Source organism: Echeneis naucrates, chromosome 1 (genome assembly GCF_900963305.1).
Source record: "Echeneis naucrates chromosome 1, fEcheNa1.1, whole genome shotgun sequence".
Taxonomy (NCBI): domain Eukaryota; kingdom Metazoa; phylum Chordata; class Actinopteri; order Carangiformes; family Echeneidae; genus Echeneis; species Echeneis naucrates.
This window is the reverse complement of record NC_042511.1, coordinates 19,670,296-19,692,293: the sequence shown is the minus strand read 5'-3', so window position 1 is coordinate 19,692,293 and position 21,998 is coordinate 19,670,296. Positions and strand designations below refer to the sequence as shown.

The following is a 21,998-nucleotide window of genomic DNA, read 5'->3' as shown; positions in this document are numbered from 1 at the left end:
CAGAGCTAGCTTCTATAGTCTGATCATCAACCTGTCTATTAGACCCAGGACTGACTAGCCTCTGAAAAGAGATTTTTAACTTAATTAAGCCGTTCATCTTATATCTGATTAATTTGACCATATCTTTGGGTTATATACATCAGACTCTTCGCAGTCATCAAACTCAGGCTTGAAAACCCGAATGTTTCTCTCTCTCTCTCTCTCTCTCTCTCCCCCTCTCAACCCAACCGGTCGAGGCAGATAGCTGCCCCCCTGAGCCTCGTTCTGCCCGAGGTTTCTGCCTCTTAAAGGAAATTTTTCCTTGCCACTGTTGCCAAGTGCTTGCTCATCGCGGGATCTGTTGGGTCTCTTTAAAATAATTTTACAAAGAGTTTGTCTCGACCTGCCCTATATGTGCCTTGATGTAACTTTTTTATGATTTGGCGCTATCCAAATAAAACTGATTTGATTTGATTTATATGCCAATGCATCTTTTACCAAGGAAAGATTCATTTTAATTTTCCAGGAAAATCAGTGACACTTAATGAGTGAAAACAGGGTACAGCGACTGCTGCAAAATTTGGAACTGTTTTGTCAACCAGTGTTTTTTGCCAATGGATAAAATATCATGGTATCATTATATGTACTGATGTAGCATGTGAGATGCCTGTATTTGGTAAGACTGACACGATTGCTGTAAAAGATGACTGTGGTGATTACTATGTGGAAAATTGATGGAAACCATATGTTTTGATAACCAATACCACGCTTATAAGGTCAAGCTGCAGCCAGACAAGGTTCTATAAACGCGTTGCACGTAAATTATTTTTTTTTTTTTCTAACCATTTGATGTTTGAATGAAATATGGTACGACATCTATGGCCTTATGCTGTTCTGTGTTGCCATTTTATGCAGACCTAGGGTCAGTGTTCTGAAGTAGTGGCGTTGTTGGGCTGACCAAAAGTTAACTGTTGTTTTTTATGTAGTGTTTTTATGCAGACTTGAGGCACACCTTCAACCATCAACCTCATAAATATTATATTTAAAGTTCACTTGGAGCACTGCAATGGCATGGCAAGTAAGTACTGTTACATTGTGGCTTGTGTTTTTCCGAAGGTTTTCCAAAAGTGAATGAGAACAAGTTGCTGTACTGGGGTGCCTGGCACTGCAGTCACAGCCATTTCACAACTATTCACTTTATCTTTTAAGTACAGAGCGTGAACAGTTTAAGTGCTTTTGTACAATAAAAAGTGAAGCGTTAAATGCATTTTTGTGGTAACTTGTTTTATTCAATGGTACAAGTAGATTCTATCTGAGTTGTTTTTTCACAGCAGCAGAGTAAATCATCAACACAGTAGTGTATAAAATTAACACTTATCAGAGTTATATGACTCTCCAGTGTTAACCTTCAATAACTCAATGCAGTGTTAAACAGCATTAGAATCAGAGTCAAGTTGTCACCACAGTAGATTTATGTTGAATAGTGCTCTCAATTATTGTTTATTTATTTTTCCCCTCTGCACATGAGCCACCTGTGCGGTGGGTATGATTAATAAAAAGCCCTCCTGCACACAGCTGAGGCTAGTTGGGATGAGTGAGTGTGATACCACGCAGCAGAGTGCCTCATGTTTCTTTTCCCCTTCTCTTCCTGTATGTTTGGTGCTGTCAAGGTTCACGACACGTAGCCGCTGTACGGGCCGCTCTGCAACAGGTTACTTTTCAAGTCTGCTGAGAATCATATTTACTCTCTCCATAGTTATTTAACCTGTAGTGTTAAGTTTCATTAACTAAATTTTGAGTTCATTTTACTCTGAAATTTTAACATTATGGAAAGGGTTAGGGTTCAGGTTAGGGTCAGCGATGGACCCACTTTTTAAAAATGGGTTTCTAATGCTCAACAGGTGACTGAAAGAATAAGGTGAGATGTTGCTATGTATGTACTCCAGCAGCTATGTTGATTCCAACTGTTTATGAATGGTTTTAAAATACATAAATGGTGACACCAGTTTTTCACAGTGATGTTTCTTTATTACCAGAATAGTGTACACTGTGTAAACTGTAGAAGAAAAAAAAAAACATGGAAATAAAGCAAAGAATCATTGTTGAACTTAAACAATGGGAGTGACCACTCTACCTTTCCACTCAGACGCATGTCCACACAGTGTGTGGAATGATCTATACAGTAAATATTCCCTTCTGCTTCAGATGCTGAGTTAAAACAGTGTCATCAAAATGTTTACATTCACACAGGAAACATGTGAAGACACACCTCTTCGAGGTGGGTTGTTTGGCTCTGGAGACTTGGTGCAGTCCATGGGTTCTGTGAGCCTCACATGCTCCTCCTCCTCCAAACACTCCAGAAACATCATCTCCACCTCAACAGGAAGGCCTGAATCCGCTCTTCTTCCCTCTTCCTCCTGTATCAGGTCTCTCCTCTCACTTATTCCCATCTGATCATCCAGCAACCTTTCCACTGTATCTGAGAACTTGGTCCTCCAGCTTTTGTCCTCCAAATCCTCTGCCTCTTCTTCCTCCTCTTTCCCCTTCAAGTCTCGAAGTGAGGTTACAGTCCAACTGAGCTCTGGGGTACAGGGTAGTGATCTCTGTGGTGGTCGCATTCCCTGTGACCCTCTGAGGAGGTGTGGGGGGACAAACGGGTCACACAGAGTTGGAAGCGCGAAGGTAAGGGAGATGACAGATTTGCTGTTTGAGTTTACACCGTCCCCCGTTCAGATCCTGTCTAAGAGAGAAGGGGTTGACCCTCACAGGGGTCCTGAAAAGAGGATGTGTCAGAGCTGCTGGGTCTAACCTGTCTGACTGGCTCCTTGTCAAGCCTTGCCATTGCTGGCTGCCGTCACGGGGGTTACACGGAGAGCTGCGGCGCCGGTAGGGGCTGATGCCCAGTGTGACATACTCTGAGGTAGACAAGGAGGAGGGACAATGAAATATAAATAACACACACTGCAAAAAATGTTAAACACACAATTCAGTCAGTGCAGAGCAGCAGTTTAAAAGTCATTCTTATTCTCGGACAGACTAGATTGTGAGTGCTCAGCCCATGTTATAAGATGTTAGTCTACATAAGCTAGCCTTAGCCAAACCAAGCTCTGCTTTCTGAGTCTGACCATGTTCATCTGGTATTGCCACAGTTCACCATCTTCTAATAGCCACTTGGGCAATGCTCTATATCACAGTCCCATCAGGCTGGTTTAATCACAGTGGATGTCTGGTGCCCTTGATGATCAGACAAAGTAGCTGTGGTGTTCCCTTTCATTGCTATTTCGTTTCTCTGCTCACGTCATCACAATTTCTAAATGTCAAAGCATGACATTCACTATTTCAAATCTTATCTTCATCATGAACTGGACTGCAGTGCAAGTCAAAAACAATTAACACCTTTGCGTGGCACATCACAAGTATTATTCAAAGAAGGTTGGTTTTAAAACCCACTGACTTGGTGCTTTGACTAACCAAATGTGATGGGCTTCTCTCCCTTCTCCTCTGTCCATGCCCTCCAGTGTGAAGACAATATCAATGAAGGCAGGGCGCCTTTCTGCACTCATCTGAAATACGTGCACATATATAATGCTGACTGAGCACCTGATTAATATCGGTATCTTATCTGGAGATTTGAAAAAGGCGCTGTGGTGAAAGTGTATTCTTACATTACAGCAGGTAACAGCAAGGCCGAAGAATGCAGGGGGGCAATCCCCAACCATGTTCTCAAATGCATCCACATCCAGACCAAAGTCCTGCACACAAACACAAAGCTTATTTATAGAGCTATTTTCACAGACACCACAAAGTACTTCAGAAAAATCAGTCACACACACCATTAACTCTCAGAGCCCATGGTGGGGTGTGGGGTATGCCCTGGGCAGGTCACCAGTCTCAGGGCCAACACAGAGACAATAGTATAGAGATCAATTTTTAATTTATTATAATAATTGGTAGTGAAAAGTGAAGTGAAACAACATTTTTCTAGAGAGAGCTTGCGTTTAGTGCAAAAGATATTTAAAAAAAAAAAAAAAAAAAAAAAAAAAAAAACTATGGGAGGAAGAGATAAAAAATGTAAAGCTAGCTGTTTCACTGGTATTGGCAGCCTTTGCTGTAAATCAGTATGGAAACCTAATTTGACTCACGTGTGGTAAATCACCACACCTGTGATAAATTGCCTGTGTCACAACGCGGTGTGAGTGCGTTGCAGGGTGAGGACCCAATTGCAGGAGCCAGTACCAGGTAGGTGACGAAAAAAAAAAAAAAAAAAAAAAGGACTTTAATCTGAACTAAATCTACAACATAAACTGAACGAGAAGACATGGGCAAAACAACAAGGCAGGGCATGGACAAGCAACAAGGATCCGACAAGGACTAGACTGAAAACTGGACTTAAATACAGTGCTAGACAAGACACAGGTGATCCACATTAGGGCAGGGAAGGCAATCAACATGGGACACAACTACGAATTAAAGTAATGGGGAACACAACAGAACCAGGACTTCAAAATAAAACAGGAAGTTAGACTAAACTCAAAACCTGAAAGTAACCCCCCCTTAAAGGACGGCTACCAGACGTCCAAAACCAAAAAACAAACATGGGATGGAGGGCCATTGGAAGACGGGGGAGGAGGAGGCGGCGGCAACGCAGACGAGGCAGGGACAGGAACACAGGGTGGCTGCGGCGGCCCAGCCTGGACAGGAACACAGGGTCAGGAGTGGGAGGTGGCTGCATGGGTGGGCCGGAGGTCCGCCGCATGTGCCCCTGCAGTTCCTGCAGCAGGGACGACATCCAACCAACCTCTACCATCCACACCTCCCGAACATCCTCCTGGGGAGAAAGCCGGAGACCCACAAAACCAAGTCCCGTGGGCTGGGGAACAGCAGGCGGGACGGGCAGCCGCTCGGTCCCCAGTGCCTGCCGAACCAAGCGAGGACCGTCCCGGGCCAGACAGGCTCCCCAAAAAGGGCCGCAGGCAAGCATAGACTCCGCTTTGTCCTTGTTCTGGTCGGATCCTTCTGTTACAACGGGAAACGTGGTGCGAGTGCATTGCAGGGTGAGGACCCAATCACAGGAGCTAGAAACCAGGCAGGTGAGGAAAAAAAAAAGACTTTAATCTGAACTAAAGCTACAACATAAACTGAACGAGAAAACATGGGCAAAACAACAAGGATCTGACAAGGACTAGACTGAAAATTGGACTTAAATACAGTGCTAGACAAGACACAGGTGATCCACATTAGGGCAGGGAAGGCAATCAACATGGGACACAACCAGGAAGTAAAGTAATGGGGAACACAAAAATAAAGCAGGAAGTTACAAGGACAGAACATTAGACAGACTAAGCTCAAAACCTGACAGCCTGTTCCCATATGACATGAATTAGCCAATGTATGTTATGTTGTATGTTTTGTGGCTACCTGTTATTCCCTGTTCCTTTGTCACAATCGTGAATACAAAGGAGCTGTCCGAGGACACCAGAAATGCTATTATTAGCAAACACAAGACCTCCAAAGGGTATAAGGCCATCTCCAAAGACCTTGGTATCCCTGTTTCAATGGTGCATAATGTTATTTAGAAGTTTGCCAAGCATGGAACAGTCAAGAACCTCCTTGGACATGGGGGGAAGAGAAAAATTGATGACAGAAGTCTTTGAAGGTTGATGCGAATGGTGGAAAAAACACCACGGCAAACATCTGAAGACCTGAAGGCCAACCTGGAACAGTGTGGGTTTGTTGTTTCAACAAGTACCATACGCCACACACTAAACGAAGCAGGGCTTTATGGGCGGAGAGCGAGGAAGACACCATTGCTGAAGATAAGACATAAAAAGGAACGACTGATCTTTGCAAAAGAGAACCTGGACAAGCCACATTCCTTCTGGGACAATGTTTTATAGACAGATGAAACAAAAAGACCTTTTTGGCTATGCACACAAACAGTATGTTTACAGATGGCGCAATGTAGCCTTTAAGGAAAAGAACATCCTACCAACAGTTAAGCATGGTGGAGGATCCATAATGCTGTGGGGCTGCTTTGCTACATCTGTTATTGGAGACCTTGACCGTATCACAGGTATCATGAAATTTGAAAATTATCAAGAGATTTTAGAGTTAAAAGTCTTACCCAGTGTTAGAAAACTTGGTTTGTGGCGAAGATCTGTCATATGAGTCATTCTATGCACGTGTGGTATGTTTTGGTCTTATCCCGGCCCCGTGTGTTCTATCACCCTCTATAGGGAGTGTGGTTCCAGGCGCAGGCAACAGCAGCAAGTCCTTATCACACACCTTAGTCTCATTTGTCATCAGTCCTGTTTAAATGTCCCGGCTCTTCACTCACTCATCGCCAGATTGTTACAGTTGTCTAAGCAGTAACCAGTGAACTGTAAACCTTCTCATCGATTTATTCTTAGTGTGTTTTTTTGCTACTCGTTGCGCTCTCCAGCAACCCTCATTCTCCGATCTCTCCTCAGGAAGACCTGCCTGCTTGCTGCCTCCCTGGACCCGCTTTCGCTTCCCACTCTTCGTCACCTGCCTTCCACCTCCTCCTCAATGGAACTGTCTCCACTCCACCTGCACTCTACTATCAGCTCCCCTGCTCACCAGCATCTCCCCATTCTCCCCGACTCCATTCCCCTCCATCATCACTTCAGCACAAATAAACCTTATTCTTGCCACCATCCCAGCGTCTGCATCTTTGGTCCGAATCACACCTGACCGTACAAGATCATGGGTCCTCCAGCAGGACAAAGACCCAAAGCACACAGGAATGGTTGAAAAGGTAAAATTTACTGTTTTACAATGGCCAGCAATACGTCCTGATCTCAATCCAATTGAAAATCTTTGGGGGGAGCTGAAATGTGCCACTGGGGAAAAGAAACCAAATGCAAATGTTTAAGAGCTTGAACAAATTGCAAAGGAAGAGTGGGAGCAAATACCACCTGATAAGTGCAAGAAGCTTATAGATGGATACAAGAAACGTTTGGAGGCTGTCATTGTTGCCAAAGGGTGTGCAACCAAATAATAAGGAGGGGTGCCAATATTGCTGTACATGCAGTTTTTCTGTTGTTGTTTTTTTTTTCTTTGAAATTACAATAACTAAGTTGAAAAAACTATTTTCTTTGTTAAATTACTTTGGATTATTAAAAGATTCTGTGTATATATATATATATATATATATATATATATATATATATATATACAGTGTTTCAGGGAAGGGGTTGGGGGGAGGCCTTGAAAGTGGCATCACTTTAGGCACCAAAGGAATAAACTAGTGTCTCACAACCACACCAGTTACAGTAGTCACAGTAGTAAAGGATGAGCACTATGGCTCAGTAGGTTCAACAAAGCCAAAAGTAGGCTATTAAAAGTTAAATTAAGCTTGATTTAGGTCAAAATTATTCCATTCCATTCCATTCCAATTATTCCGGTTAGTGTTTATAAAATCATCGGACCAAGTAGTGAGTCATGACCCAATGTGCAGATAGGCCAAAAAATTGCTAAATTGATCAGGTTAAATAAGAGACACGAGGGCAGGTTACACCTTGGACAGGTTGCCAGTCCATCGCAGGGCCAACACACAGAGACAGACAGAGACAAACAACTACTCACATTGACACTCATTGACAATTAACTGCATGTTGTTGGAGGGTGGGAGGACACCCACGCAGGCACAGGGAGAACAAGACAAGCATCTATTCATACAGACATGTTCACACCTACAAGCAATTTTATTAACCCAAAACATACAATGTTTTTGGCTTGTGGGAGGAATCCACAGAAGCTGGAGGAAATTCACTTAGCATTCCAACCATAAACTTTTTCGCTATGAGGCTAAAATGCTAACTGCTACTCCACCCCTCATGGCATCATGATACCCACCATTTTAATTTTAGATAAACTATTAATGTATATGATCATCTTACTCTGTGACTCCACAGATCCAAGTTTCTAATGTGAAAGAAACACCAGCTAATTAGTGTCTTAGTGTGTACACAAAACACTCACACACACACACACGCATAATGCAGACTCCTACCTCTGTCCTGGGTAAGAAATCAGGATCAGCTTCAGTGCGGGCGATGATCTCACACAGGATGATACCGTATGCAAACACATCCACCTATCCAGAGAGAGGGTGGCCATCAGTTCACTTTTGGCTACTGGGTGCTGGAGGACTGAGACCAGGGGCCTTTATCACAAAGCTGGATTTCAGTTTAGTGAGGTAACCTCTAAATCAAATAAAATCAAATTAAATTAAATGTATTTGTATAGTGCCAAATCATAACAAAGTTGCATCAAGGCACTTTACATATAGAGCAGGTCTAGACCAAACTCTTCATAAAATTAATTACAGAGACCCAACAGATCCCCCATACGGTTGTGTTTGTGTGATTCCATACATTAAATGCTATTAAACTCGAGAAAGACAGCTGATGTGTGCAGACTCTTTTTCCAAAGTTTAACTTTTTGCCACTACACCAGCTTCATGATACAGGCCCCAGCGCTAAGAGCTGGGGTTTAGAGTGCTTGGCTCATCCAAGTAAAATCTTCCCACACATCTTAAACTAACTAACAGGGCATCAGCACATTTGCCTAAGTTTCAGGAGATTTGTGTTTTTAAACTTGTCAAAGTGGAAAGATGGGAGCAGGTTTACCTTCTCATCATACAGCTCGCCTCTCAGGACTTCAGGGGTCATCCAGTATGGGGAGCCTACAATAGCCAGAGGCTGCTTCTCCACACTTTCACTGCAAAGACATGAGATTAAATTAAATTTGATAAAACTAATAAGAACACTGGTTCTGACTGAGGGCAGTGGATCAATTAACTCCTTAATATCTGAACTTCTGGTCCATCTCTGCTTACTCTGATTACCCAGATTAATATTAAGGTGACTCATTTTCCTAAATGCAGCTCTTTCATGAGCAGTTGATTAGAACAGGAAGATGAGGAAATTAAACCAAATCAAATTTATTTATACAGAACCAAACTCTTTATCGAGAAAGTTCTTTAAGAGAGCCAATATATCCCTCCAAGAGCAAGTGCTTGGCAACAGCGGCAAGGAAAAGCTTCATTTAAGAGGCAGAAAACTCAGGCAGGACCAGGCTCAGGGGGGCCAGCTATCTACCTCAACCAGTTTGGTGGAAAGATGCAGAGATGCAGACACTGTGAGAGAGAGGCCACAGGCTATTAAAGGAGAAATAGGATCTCTGTTTTTAGTTCCTGTTGTCGAGCAGCAGCATTCTGAATCAGCTGAAGGCTTTTCAAAGAAATGTTCAGACATCCTTATAATAATAAATTGCAGTAGTCCAATCTAGAGGTAACAAATGCATGTACTTGTTTTTCTGCATGTTCAGATTTTTCCAGTAATAGAAAACCCACCCTTGAGACGTGTTTCATGTGAGGGACAGGGTTCTGACCTGTAATCAGGGATCTTCTCTGCCAGGCCAAAGTCTCCTACCACTGCAGTGAAGACCCCATTATCACAGCGGACCAGACAGTTCTGCAAAAGGACACAGTCAGGAACTTATAGTTACACACTAGTAAATCTGCACTAATAAATTATTATCATATGGTTCCTTTACTTCTCCACATATTGCAACACGAGGATTAAATGTCCTCAAACTCAAATTACATCACAACAGAGTTGACAATTGACATTTTGAGCCTTTGTATTCAATAGTGATATAATTAAAAGAATGGTCTCACGAGCAGAAAGAGCCTCCATTACTGAGAAAAGTAAATACTGAACCATATTTGAAGAGTTGTCACTCCTTTGAGAACATTTCAGAAATGTATTTTTCTATTATTAGTACAGTGTCGCCCTGTCTGCCATACCTTGGAGGTCAGGTCTCTATGGAATATGTCTTTGCTGTGCAGATATTGCAGCCCCTGGGCAATGTCCAGAGACAAACCATTCAGTTTATGACCAGTTAATGTTGAAACCAAGTTGATCTAATGGGTTCATACAGATTTTTACACTGATAACTGAGACTTCAGCCACTGATTGTTTTTAAATGTTCATCCAACATTTGTCTATAGTCAGAGATATACAAACTCCTGTTTGAACAAAGTGAAAGACTTCACAGTGAAATCTGGAGAGCATTTACCTCAGTCAGCGCGTGTAGTTGACCTTCATGCACACAAACCCCAAGAAACCTAGGAAATTAAAATGTAATGTAAGAAATGTAAAAATAAAATTTTTTCACATTCTCTCCACTATCACATCTGATATTTCAGGGCTGTAATTGAAACGGCACTGATCTAAACTGAGTGGCATCATACTTCATTTGAACCAGCATTAGAGTTTATGATGCAGTAACCTCATCCAGCTGCCATCCATCCAAAATCCTGCAATCAACAATCCTTACTGACCATATTAAAACATTTTTCAAATTTGTCAAAAAAAAAAAATAAAATAAAAAAAAATCTGAAACCTATGATCAAAAAAAGTCACCACACTATTTCCTGTAGTTCAGCTGCTTGCTGTTTGCTTCAGGGATCCTTGAGATGAGTCTGGAACCTGTCTGGCAACCACCTGTGGTGAACTGAACTAACTGGACATAGATTAAAAAGACCCATTGCTGTCTTCAAGAGGCCCCACAATTCACACTGCAGATAAGGATCATAACCAGACTATACTGTAGAGGTCACTTTAGACCTACACAACAGAGTTCTGGTGAGACACATTTTAACGCAAGTGCTCACAGGACAGTTACCTTAATAACTGTAATGGAAGAAGACATCAGACCAGAGATTCTTATGAAAACATTTCAGACTGACTGACTGGTGTAGGTTCTGAGAGCAGAGAGATCAGACAAAAACTGATGAAGAAAATACATGGAAATAGACAAAACAGAAACAACTCCAACAACTTGCCAATACATTGACTGTAAAATACAAACAGCTGAGGCACTCAGCACATGCGTTGTCAACTTCTTGCACATTGTGACAGAATGTGATTTGTCTGATGGATGTCTTGGTTTTTTGAACAAACTGTATTTGGAGGGAAAGGTAGAACTGAGGAGTGAGGGGTCTATCTGACACCATAAAAAATGAACAGGTTGTAGTGAGTGAGACTAGTAGGGCTGTTTTAGCTACACTTAGCTACAGCCCTACAACTTAAGGCAGATCTTAGCAGTGGCAGCCTCAGCCACAGTGATGAGTGGACCTTCCCCTGAGGCACTGTTTCCTCAAAATATATGTTGGTGGAATTTAGAAGATCCTGCAAGTATACTTCCACTGCTTATTCTCAGTCGAGGTCAGCAGCTCCCTATCCAGATCATAAATGCTGTGGAAACAGTGCTGCTTTCCCCTCCTTAGTCGGTGGACCATTTGCCAGTATTTCTTAGTGACCAAATTAAAATCTTGCTCCATTGTGTCACTGAACTACCCCCAAGCCCAGGTATAAGCCTCTGCAACCACCAAACCATGACCCACTCTTTTCTGTCAGCAAACATGCTCTACAGAACTCATCAACTTGAGAGCATCCCTCACCTCTGGTATCCACCAGCAGGTTTGGCAACATCTTAGACTCCATGTTCCCCGACACCTCACATTTGAAGCTCTGTCAGAGGTGGGAGTTGAGGACGAGTCTTCTCCCATCAGTGCCCAGACCCTCAATTTTAATGTGGGACTTCCAGGTCTGTCTGGCTTCTTCCCCAGCCACCTGATTCAACACACTACCCGGTGGTGATCAATTGACAGTTCAGTTCCTCTCTGCACCTCCAAAACATACAGTCACAGATCAGCTGATCTGTCAGATCAGTCAATCATTAACATGTGATCTGGGGTGTCCTAATGAGACTATCTCTACCAGAAGGTCCATCCATTTTTTAATATCTGGAGAGGATGTACTTTTCCATACCTTGAGGATAATTTGGGTAGCTGTGACAACCCCTATCTTTATTACTACCAGGTCATATTGTGATATGTTGAGCACTTCTGTTTGATCTTGGTGATACAGGTAGTGTTGGATCCACCCACTCCCCTATGTGTATCTAACCCTCCCAAATTGCATGTAAGTTGTTTTGTGAAGCTTAGAAGGGGTAAAATAAAATTAACCTGTACTGAGAAAATTTCCCCCTCGCCTCCTTTATATATTTCCTAGTATTCCGTAATATTTTTAGCCAAACCTCACTCAGATAACACCCCAGGTCTTTCTGCCAAACAACCCTCAGGATTTTACAAATATCTTTGTGTAACCCATTCAAGATTTTTTAAAACCCAGCTGCCCTGTGTGCTATAGGGAGTAAGTCCAAATATTCCATCACTGGGTTCATATCTTGCATGAATTGACCTTTGGTTATACAGTCTCTGATTTGTAAGTACCTCCATAAATTCCCTTTACTTTCCAGATAATATTTTTACACCATTTCAGAAAAAGAAATAAACACTTCATCCGAGCATAGGTCACTTATCTTGCTTATCCCTTTGCCATTGATTCCAGTAACAGTCTTTTTCCCTATCCGTACAGCAGGGTTGTGCCAAATAGAGGCATATGATTGACTCAGGTGTGACGTACCACACATCCTGTGTATGTCCCTCCTTCAAACCACCTTAGAATGAGTTAGCACTGGGATGTAAAATAAATAAATTGGCCATTAATTCATTAAAATGTAATTTAATGTAAAAATATATATATTATTTCACAATTCGATTAATTATTTCATGGTCCTGTGTTTCAGAGCTTCTGGAATTAATTTTATCTGTCAAACTCATCCAGTCAGTGGGCAGGGGCTAACGTGAATCAAGTCTCATCGATTGCTTTGGTGAGGCCTGGAAGTCTTTCACAACGTTGCAGCTATGGACTATGTGCTTCAACTCTCTCTAGAGCTGGTGAAAGACATTTTAGGCCTTGCAGAGTATGTGGAAGCGGGACCTGCTGACCCAGAGCATGTAGCATGTCTTTGTGGTCTTTGCTGTGGTCAGTTTAATTTGAAAATATTCAGATGAAAACTTTTCCAGATACATTCATTCTAATTTGAAAGTTTGGCTTGTTGGTGGTGCTAGAGGAAATTTGCCATTAAGTTTCATTATCAAAGGATTATTTTTTTATTCAATGAACAAAACCAAGTGCTGAATACAAAAACTTTGTCAACAATTTAAATCATTTTCTGGGGGCAGACATCCTGGGGTGAGATTGACCACAGGTCAAATGACAAATAATGAGTAAGATGACAGCAGGGTTAAAGCTACTTCCTGAAATAAAACCATCACATCTAGAAAAAAAAAAAAAAAAAAATCAGCACCTACCTGAGTATATTAGGGTGGCAGAGCCTGTGCATGAGCTGCACTTCCCGTAGCATGTTAGCTTTGTTGCTAGCCAAAGTGTTCATCTTTAGTGCCATTACCTGCCCTGTAATTCGATGCTGCACCTTGAAAACAAAGAAGATTTCCAGTCAGACACATTTAATCATCAGTTTAATCAGTGTTAACTGAAATTATAAGCACAATCACCCTTCTGGTCTTGTGGTCATGTCAATTTTAATTATACACACACACACATTTATGGTGTGCTGCTGTCCTAGCAGTAGCCAGGTGGTGAAGAAAGTGTTCTTAGGAAAGCGAGCTGGAAGCCTCATAGGCCGGCCACTCCTGGGAAGGTTCACCACTGTACCATGCTTTCTTTTCATTTGTGGATAATGGGTCTCACCATGGTTCTCTGGAATCCCAAAGATTTAGAAATGGCTTTGTAACCTTTTCCAGAATGAGACATGTCAATTACTTTTCTTCTTATCTGCTCCTGAATTTCTTTGGATCGTAGCATTCACTGATGAAGAGCAAATGGCATCGACATGAAAATAGTGAAGGATGTCATTGAAGGGATTTCAAAACTGTTAACATATATCTGTAACGTATAATTTCAAACTTGTTCATTTACAGACAAAATGAAAGTAGTGAAAGTCATTCCACTTTACAAACATCACTACACCAGCAAGACCATTCTCCTTGCTACGACAATTTTCCAAAATATTTGAAAAACTTGTCAATAAGAGACTGGATGAATTCATAGCAAAACATAAACTACTCTCTGACATTCAATACGGTTTCATACAAAATGAACAAGCAAACTCCACACAGAAAGGCCCCAGGCCTGGGAACCAAACCCGTAAACCTCTTTTTGTGGTGCAACAGCGCTAACCACTATGCTGCCATGCTACCCCCTTGACTGTTTATCTTGTATATAAATTATATATGTAAGGTGTCCGAGGTATTGAAGCTAATATAATTTGCTGATGACACAAATATTTCTTGTTCTGGAGAGTATTTAAATCAACTTCTGGAAGGAATCCCTAAAGAAATGAGCAAAATATGATGTGACAGGAACAAATTAAATCATTAAACTTAAAAAAGAAAAAAAAAAAAATAAGGGAATTAACATAAGTAAAAATACAGATAGATGGGGTGCAGATAGAAAGGGTTCAAGAAATTAAATTCCTAGGGGTCATAATACATGGAAACCACACACCAAACATATAAAATCTAAAACATCAAGAAAAATTCAGTTCTTAACAAAGCAAAACACGTTCTACATCCTAAATCACTCTGCATCCTATACTGTTCTTCTAATTTATGTGAATTAAAATTCACAATGTTAAATTCGAAAAAGCACAAATAATTTTCAAAGTTAAAAGTAATCTTCTACCACAGAACAGGTGCAATTGTGAAATGGTATAGGTGACGATTTGACACAATGTCCAAACACACAAAACTTTTCTCTCTACTTTGTGTTTTGTTGTTGTTTGGTCATTTTGTCTTTATTTTTTATATAAGTGCAGATATATGTAGAGGTGTATTTCATTCATCTTCTACCGCTTATTAGTTTCTGGGTCACATGGGGTGTTGGAGCCAATCCCAGCTCACACTGGGAGAGGGTAGGGTACACCGTGGACAGGTCGCCAGTCCATCACAGGGCAAACACAGAGACAGTCAGAGACAAACAACCACTCATACTCACACTCAGACCTACAGACAATTAACCCAACTCATAATGTTGATGATGAGTTTCTTACCGCAGTGAAGCTTGAAAAATCCATATGTTCAGAAAAACTTTGTCCTCATCCATCCTGTCTAAGTCTCAGCAGGCGACAACAGCAGGAGGGCAGATGCTTGTCTGAGTCCTGCCTTGAGTCCCTGCCTGACAGTGAGAATATTCTGAGCCTGAAGATGATGCAACACAGAAATTTAAGGAAGCCGGTCCCTAAAACATCACCACCAACCACAAGTTATTTTATTGTTGCCCTATTGTCTTCTTTCTGTATTCTTTAACATCTGAGAACTTTTTGTATTCTTTATTGTGGCTGAAGAATTTTTCAATCTATTAATTTCAATCTATTAACACGATTGTATATGAAGGCTGATTATACATAGAAAGTGAACACTAATTTACTTACATATTTATATCAAATTTTTTTTTGTAAGAGAAGATTTCATAGTGTTGCAGGCTCACAGTCAGATTAGCATAGCAAGTGTTGCAATAAAATTAGCATAGCAGGCTAATAGTAATTGTAGTATATTACTTGATTAATATTTCACTAGATAGGTTTTCATTATAAATTAATTTATAATTTGTGCCTGCAAAGATCAGCAAATGTCTGGAACCATAGGTGCATGAATTTATGTCTGTGTGCTTGTTGATGTGTGCATGTGTAAACAGGGTTTAACAGTGATACTGAACCTAATAAACTTTAAATTGAATTCTGGCCTAACATTACTTCTTATTCAGTTGTGGATCGGTACAGTGGCCCCTGAGGACAAAGCGGACAGACAGAGAGAAAAAGCAAGGTCTAGAAACCCAAAAACATGCAACACGTAGTATTTTGAGTTTGGTTGAAAAGTAAAGTAACCACTGTCAGTGGAGCAGGGAGCAGGAAGGAAAATCCAAGTCAAAAAGCAAACCGATTTTACGCAAAAAGGAAAACAGAGCAAACACAAGAAAGCTAGTACACAAATCAAAGACAATCTGGCAAGAAAGGCTTAGTGGGGGAAGGTTTAAATATATCAGATATTATATCAGATAATCAGCTAAGGCGGGAACAGAACAAAGAAGGGAAGTAATCTGAAAACACTGGGGAAGACAAGACTTTCAAAATAAAATAGGAAGTGTACATGACCACATGAAATACTGATTCTGACAGATACTACATTCAATTCTTACCACTTGTATCCCAAGACCATTAAAAAACAAACCAAACACCCTGGTTAATCCATTGCTTACTCCAGGTTTTTCCAAGGTAAAATTTCTTGGCCATTTAGAATGAACACAACACAACTACTGGTGTTAAAACACAGCAAATTGGATCACAATGTGTCCTTCAGGAATGTTTTAGTTATTAATTTAAATTCATAATACAATTTACAGTACTAATGCCACAGTGGTTGGCCATCAGGGCAATCAAGGCCTCCTCTGCTGGCATAAATACTATCAGAATCACTGACTTGTGTTTCATGTATTTTTTCCATGAATACATATTAAATTATTCCCAATCACCTATTCTCGTCATTTTGTAGCTTTCCTCTTGGTTGCATTGCTTCCAGTAGTGTTATTTTGGTAGAGTATTTTTCCAATCATATTTTAGCTTGACATCATGAGGAAAGCTTGGCCAACCCTGGAGCTAGAAGGCCTGTCCCAATGAGGAAAATGGATTCAATTCATTAAGCATTAATAATAGCAGTAAAATCTGCTGGAAACCATGGAGCAATTGTGCACATAGGCATGTTTGGCGGGGACTTTCCCTGTGTCCTCTGCTTCTGTCAAGCAGACATTCTTAGCTAAAACAAATTAAATTGAGTCTTCTGTTCAAGCTGATGTATGTGGTGCAGCAATGACTGCTTTGAGAGAAGACTTTTTATATTGTATTAATTAGGTGTGGCGCAGCTTCTTCATTATGTTTCCAGATTGTGTTAAATGCAAATATTCTGTCATTAATCAATATGCAAACTGAAATATCAGAACTTAAAGACTCTTTGTGTCTGTGTCTGTCTGTTCCTGTCTATTTTCCAACGCTTTTCCAAAAGCCTTGATATTTCTTTTCTCAAAATCATAGACTTTCTATGATATGAACGACCCGTGGGAACTGAAATCAAGGTTTGATGCCAATGCTATTTTTAAATGAACATGACAATTATTAATTCAATTGGTAATCACGTCAATAAGATTCATAATCTGGTGTTTACTACTTTTAGGATTTTATTTACAACCACTTAGAGAAATATAAAGTTCACGAGATCCTGATGAAATAGACTCCTGTAAGGGTGAGGACTCAGGACCTGTCTATTTCATAAAATGCAGGTTTTTACGGCAGGCTACAGGCCAGCACGGTACTGGAAGATGGTTGGATGCCATACAAAGGTTCCTGTATAAGATGATCAATGAGATATGAGCACCAATGTACCAAAGGTTCACAACAGCTATAGGTTTACAATAGATTGATCAATTAAATAAAAAATATATGCGCCGATTCTGTTGCATTTGCCGATGGAGTGCATCATCTGTTGCGCGAAGCCTGAAGTGTGATCACAGCACACGCAGGGCGCGGGGCGATAGGCCAAGATATCCACTAGGTAACATCGTCCAGTACCGCGAAACCAGAATTCCAGCCAAGCCAATAATTCTAAGCGTAATATGACTATGTTTTTCATATTTTTGGTGTAACTGAAGAAAATAAATAAACTGGAATATTTACCTCATCGAAATAATACATCTCTTCTGGCCATCACGCTAGACAATCTCTTGCTGTTAATAACGGGAGCTGTCAAAGACAAGTGGGTGCAGAGAAAGAGTTAATTGCTTACCGTCGGTCTGGATGAAAATGTCGATGCCGTACTACGGGCTGAACTAGAACCAAAAATATCCTGGTTGATTCCTGATTCCTTTTTCAGGAGCCGCTTAGTTTACGACCACCATAATACTAAAGCCAGCAAAACATACCCAGTACTGTCGACTTCCTGTTACAATTTTCACAGTAAATATTTTAGCCCCCAACAGCAACATCGATCAGTTAAATGGCCCTGGTTTACAGAAAGTATGAACCTATTATTTTTTACGCACGAATATCAACCATTCCCCCTGTAAGAGATTCTGTTGCGTATAATATTTGGACTAAGTCCGTGTAATTTGCACGTATGCTAATGCGTAATACACAAATATATTTTTCGAAATTTAAATAGTTGACCACTTATTTGGGTATTTTTCCACTCTTGTCAAGTTTAAATAAAGCAAAAAATTTACAAATGTATTCAGTATTGATTCTCTATTATTATTAACTAATGAAGTCTTAAAATTAATTACGCTAAATCAAGTGTCTACACTAGATTTAGCGTAGAAGTTTTACAATACACATACTACACAATATATATATATATATATTTTTTTTTTTTTTTTTTTTCTCCTGGTTGAATTAAACCATAAGGTCCAGGTACACGTTCTTTCATTTAAGATTTCATCACTGCAGTGCGCTGGTGGTCGAGTGGTTCAGAGTTCGTGCCACGTAATCGCAGCGTCTCGTTTAGGTCCTTTTCAGTTAAGATTTTGTGATTTTTAGAGAGACCTTTAATTTGAAGACAAAATCCTGAAACTTCCGGATACTTGTGTGTTTTCTCCTTTTACAACGCCAATAAAAAGTATTCACCCCCTTGCATGCTTTTATAAATAGATTCATGGTCAATATAAGTTGGCACTTTTGATTTGCTAAATACACCTCTCTGATAAAAAAAAATAAATAAATAAAAAAACGAACTTTACAAAATAATGTGAATTAATGAAGATTATTTCATGTAAAGTAAACGATTGCATAAGTATTGAAGTATTTTGTAGATGCATATAAGAAAGGGTGTTGGTTCACTAACTACCAAACTTGTGACCCTGAAGCATGACTGAAACATTAGGTAGTAGTTCGGTTATTGTGACTGCAATTTCCCCAGGTTATCCGCTAAGAACAGTAGTAATGATGGTCAAACAGTCCAATTTATGACACACACTCTGGATAAAGTTCCACTCTTTTATTGCTGGCTCACGTGTGTGCGTGATTGCTATATCAGAATCAGAATCAGCTTTATTGGCCAAATATGTGAACATAAAAGGAATTAGGCTCCGGTTTTTCTTTGCATGCTGTTCTTAAATGTGAACATGAACAAAATAAATAGACATAACTTACAAACATTCAACAATGTGTATAATGTGTATAAGTCATGGATGGAGGACAGGTTAACACAGATGATTCTCTCTGCAGTCTTGATTGTCCGTTCCAGTCTGTTCCTGTCCGGTTTGGTGGCTGATCCAAACCAAACAATGATGGAGCAGAGAACAGACTGGACTATTGCATTGTTGAACTGGATCAGCAGCTCCTGGGGCAAGTTGAACTTTCTGAGCTGGCGCAGGAAGTGCATCCTCTGCTGGGCCTTTTTGATTATGGAGTCAATGTTGGGTGCCCACTATAAGTCCTGGGAGATGGTAGACCCCAGAAACGTGAAGGTTTACACAGCAGACACAGAGTTATTGAGAATGGTGATGGGGGGCAGTTGTGGGGGGGTTACTCCTGAAGTCCACTGTCATCTCCACAGTTTTGAGCATGTTCAGCTCCAGATTGTTCTGACCACACGAGAGCGCCAGCTGTTCCACCTCCTGCCTGTAGGCAGACTCGTCACCTTCCCGGAGGAGGCCAATGACCATTGTGTCATCTGCAAACTTCAGGAGTTTGACAAATGGGTCACTTGAGGTGCAGTCGTTGGTGTAGAGGAAGAAGAGCAGTGGGGAGAGTACACAACCCTGGGGGACGCCTGTATTGATTGTCCGGGTGCTGGATGTGATTTTCCCCAGCCTCACCTGCTGTCAGGATGTTAGCGATCCACTGACAGACAGGAGGCTGGGACGGTGAGCTTGGTGAGTTTGGAGTGGAGGATGTCCAGGATGATGGTGTTGAACGCTGAGCTGAAGTCCACAAATAGGATCCTTGCATATGTCCCTGAGGAGTCAAGGTGTTGCAGGATGTAGTGCAGCCCCATGTTGACTGCATCATCTGCTGACCTGTTTGCCCAATATGCAAACTGCAGGGGGTCCAGCAGGGGGCCTGTGATGTCCTTCAGGTGGCTCAACACCAGTCTGTCAAAGGACTTCATGACCACAGACGTCAGGCCATGGGCCTGTCGTCATTTAGTCCAGAGATAGCCGGTTTCTTTCCTTCAGGCAGGAGGGTGACATGCCGTCTAGGCCTGGAGCTTTCCTGGTCTTCTGTTCCTTGAAGAGCTGACACACATCCTCTTCATAGATCTTGAATGTTGGTGGGGGGTCAGTAGGGAGAGGGGAGGGTGGTGAGGGATGTTTTATTGTGGAGTGGGTGATGGGTGTGAACGTTGGCTGTTCAAACCTGCAGTAGAAGGCATTCAGGTCATCAGCCAGTTGACGGTTCACCGCAATGTGGGGGGATGGTCTCCTGTAGTTGGTGACATCTTGTAGACCTCGCCACACTGACACAGGCTTGTTAGCTGAGAACCTGTTTTTCAGCTTCTCAGTGTAGCACCTCTTTGCCACTTTGATCTCCTTTGTCAGCGTGTTCCTGGTCGTGTTGTACAGGACTCTGTCCCCATTTCTGTAAATCTCCTCCTTGGCCTAGCAAAGCATCCTGAGTTTCGCAGTGAACAAAGGTTTATTGTTGTTGTATGTGCAGAAGGTTTTGGTTGCCACACACAGGTCCACACAAAAGCTGGTGTAGCATGTCACAGTGTCAGTGAGTTAGTCCAGGTCTATAGCAGCAGCCTCAAAAACACTCCAATCTGTGCAGTCAAAGCAGGTCTGTATCTCCAGCTTTGCCTCTGTGGTCCTTCTCTTCACAGTCTTCACTACAGGCCTTGCAAATCTGAATTTCTGCCTGTAGTTTGGGAGAAGATACATGCAGTGATCAGAGAGTCCCAAGGCTGCACGGGGGACAAAGCGATATGCATCCTTTAATACAGTGTAACAGTGGTCCAATCTTGGCAGTTTACAACTAAGGTTTGCTCTGTTAAAGTCCCCAAGAACAATGAGCAGGGAGTCAGGATGTTTCCCCTCCATTTCTGTTATCTGGTCGGCCAGGTGTTGTAACTCCTCATTTACACAGGCCTGAGGTGGGATAATATTAGTCAAAGAATGCAACAGTGATGTAACTTTGTGAAATAAGCAATGTCAATATGAATGAATGAGGAGAAAATAGCACTCAGCATTGTAAAGATAATGAACAAAAACTACTCTTTAATTGTTGTCAGAAATAAGCAAACACACCAGTTTCCCCAGCTACATAGAAATTGCTTAATTCAAACATCTTCAGTGACAATATTTAAGTGGAGTGTCTAGCAAAGGCAACAATAACAAACAAATACGTAACTGAGGGGATACTTTAATACTGCAGCATAAATATGATAACAGAATAGTAACTTGAATAACAAGCTAGATAACTTACAGTCTCGTTGGCACACATAAAGGAATAAACAAGCGAATAAGATGAAGTCCAAAGCCAAATCCACAATGGGGCTGTGGATGTGTTTGACAAAAGCTGGAGTGAGCAACTCTCTCTCTTCATCCCTTCCTGCCACACAGTGCACACAGCAATACAGACTCTGATTGAAGGAGAGAGAGTTTACCTCATCTGTGCATGTGGAGCTCATGCACAGGTCACATGCTGTGCATGAAAAGGAAATGTTTGCTTGTGGTGAAAACTGTGTTGAGTTGCTGTCCTTCTGAACAAGGTACCTTTGGCAAGCAGAGGTCAGAAACCAGGCAGGCAGACAGACAAATCCAAGGGGCGAGGCAGAATCTTCAGACCAGGGAAACAGGCGGGGTTCAGGTAACAGACCCACTGACAGACACTTGGGGAATGCTGGAAGGTTAGGTGATAACACTAGACAATCTGGCACAGGGCATGAGACTCTGGGCCAGTATATATACAGAGTGACTGGTGGAATCCAGTTGAGGAGATGAGTAGGGAGACTCAGGAAAATGGAACAAGGTCATTGCAAGGCATGTGGGGGGTGTCAGAACGTGCATTGA

At 41.4% G+C, this 21,998-nt stretch overlaps 1 pseudogene; it reads right to left on the bottom strand.

Annotated features, from left to right (window-relative positions):
* Nucleotides 1-2,062: 2,062 nt before the first annotated feature.
* Nucleotides 2,063-19,649, bottom strand: LOC115039964 (dual specificity testis-specific protein kinase 2-like; annotated as a pseudogene).
* Between the last annotated feature and the right edge of the window lie 2,349 nt (nt 19,650-21,998).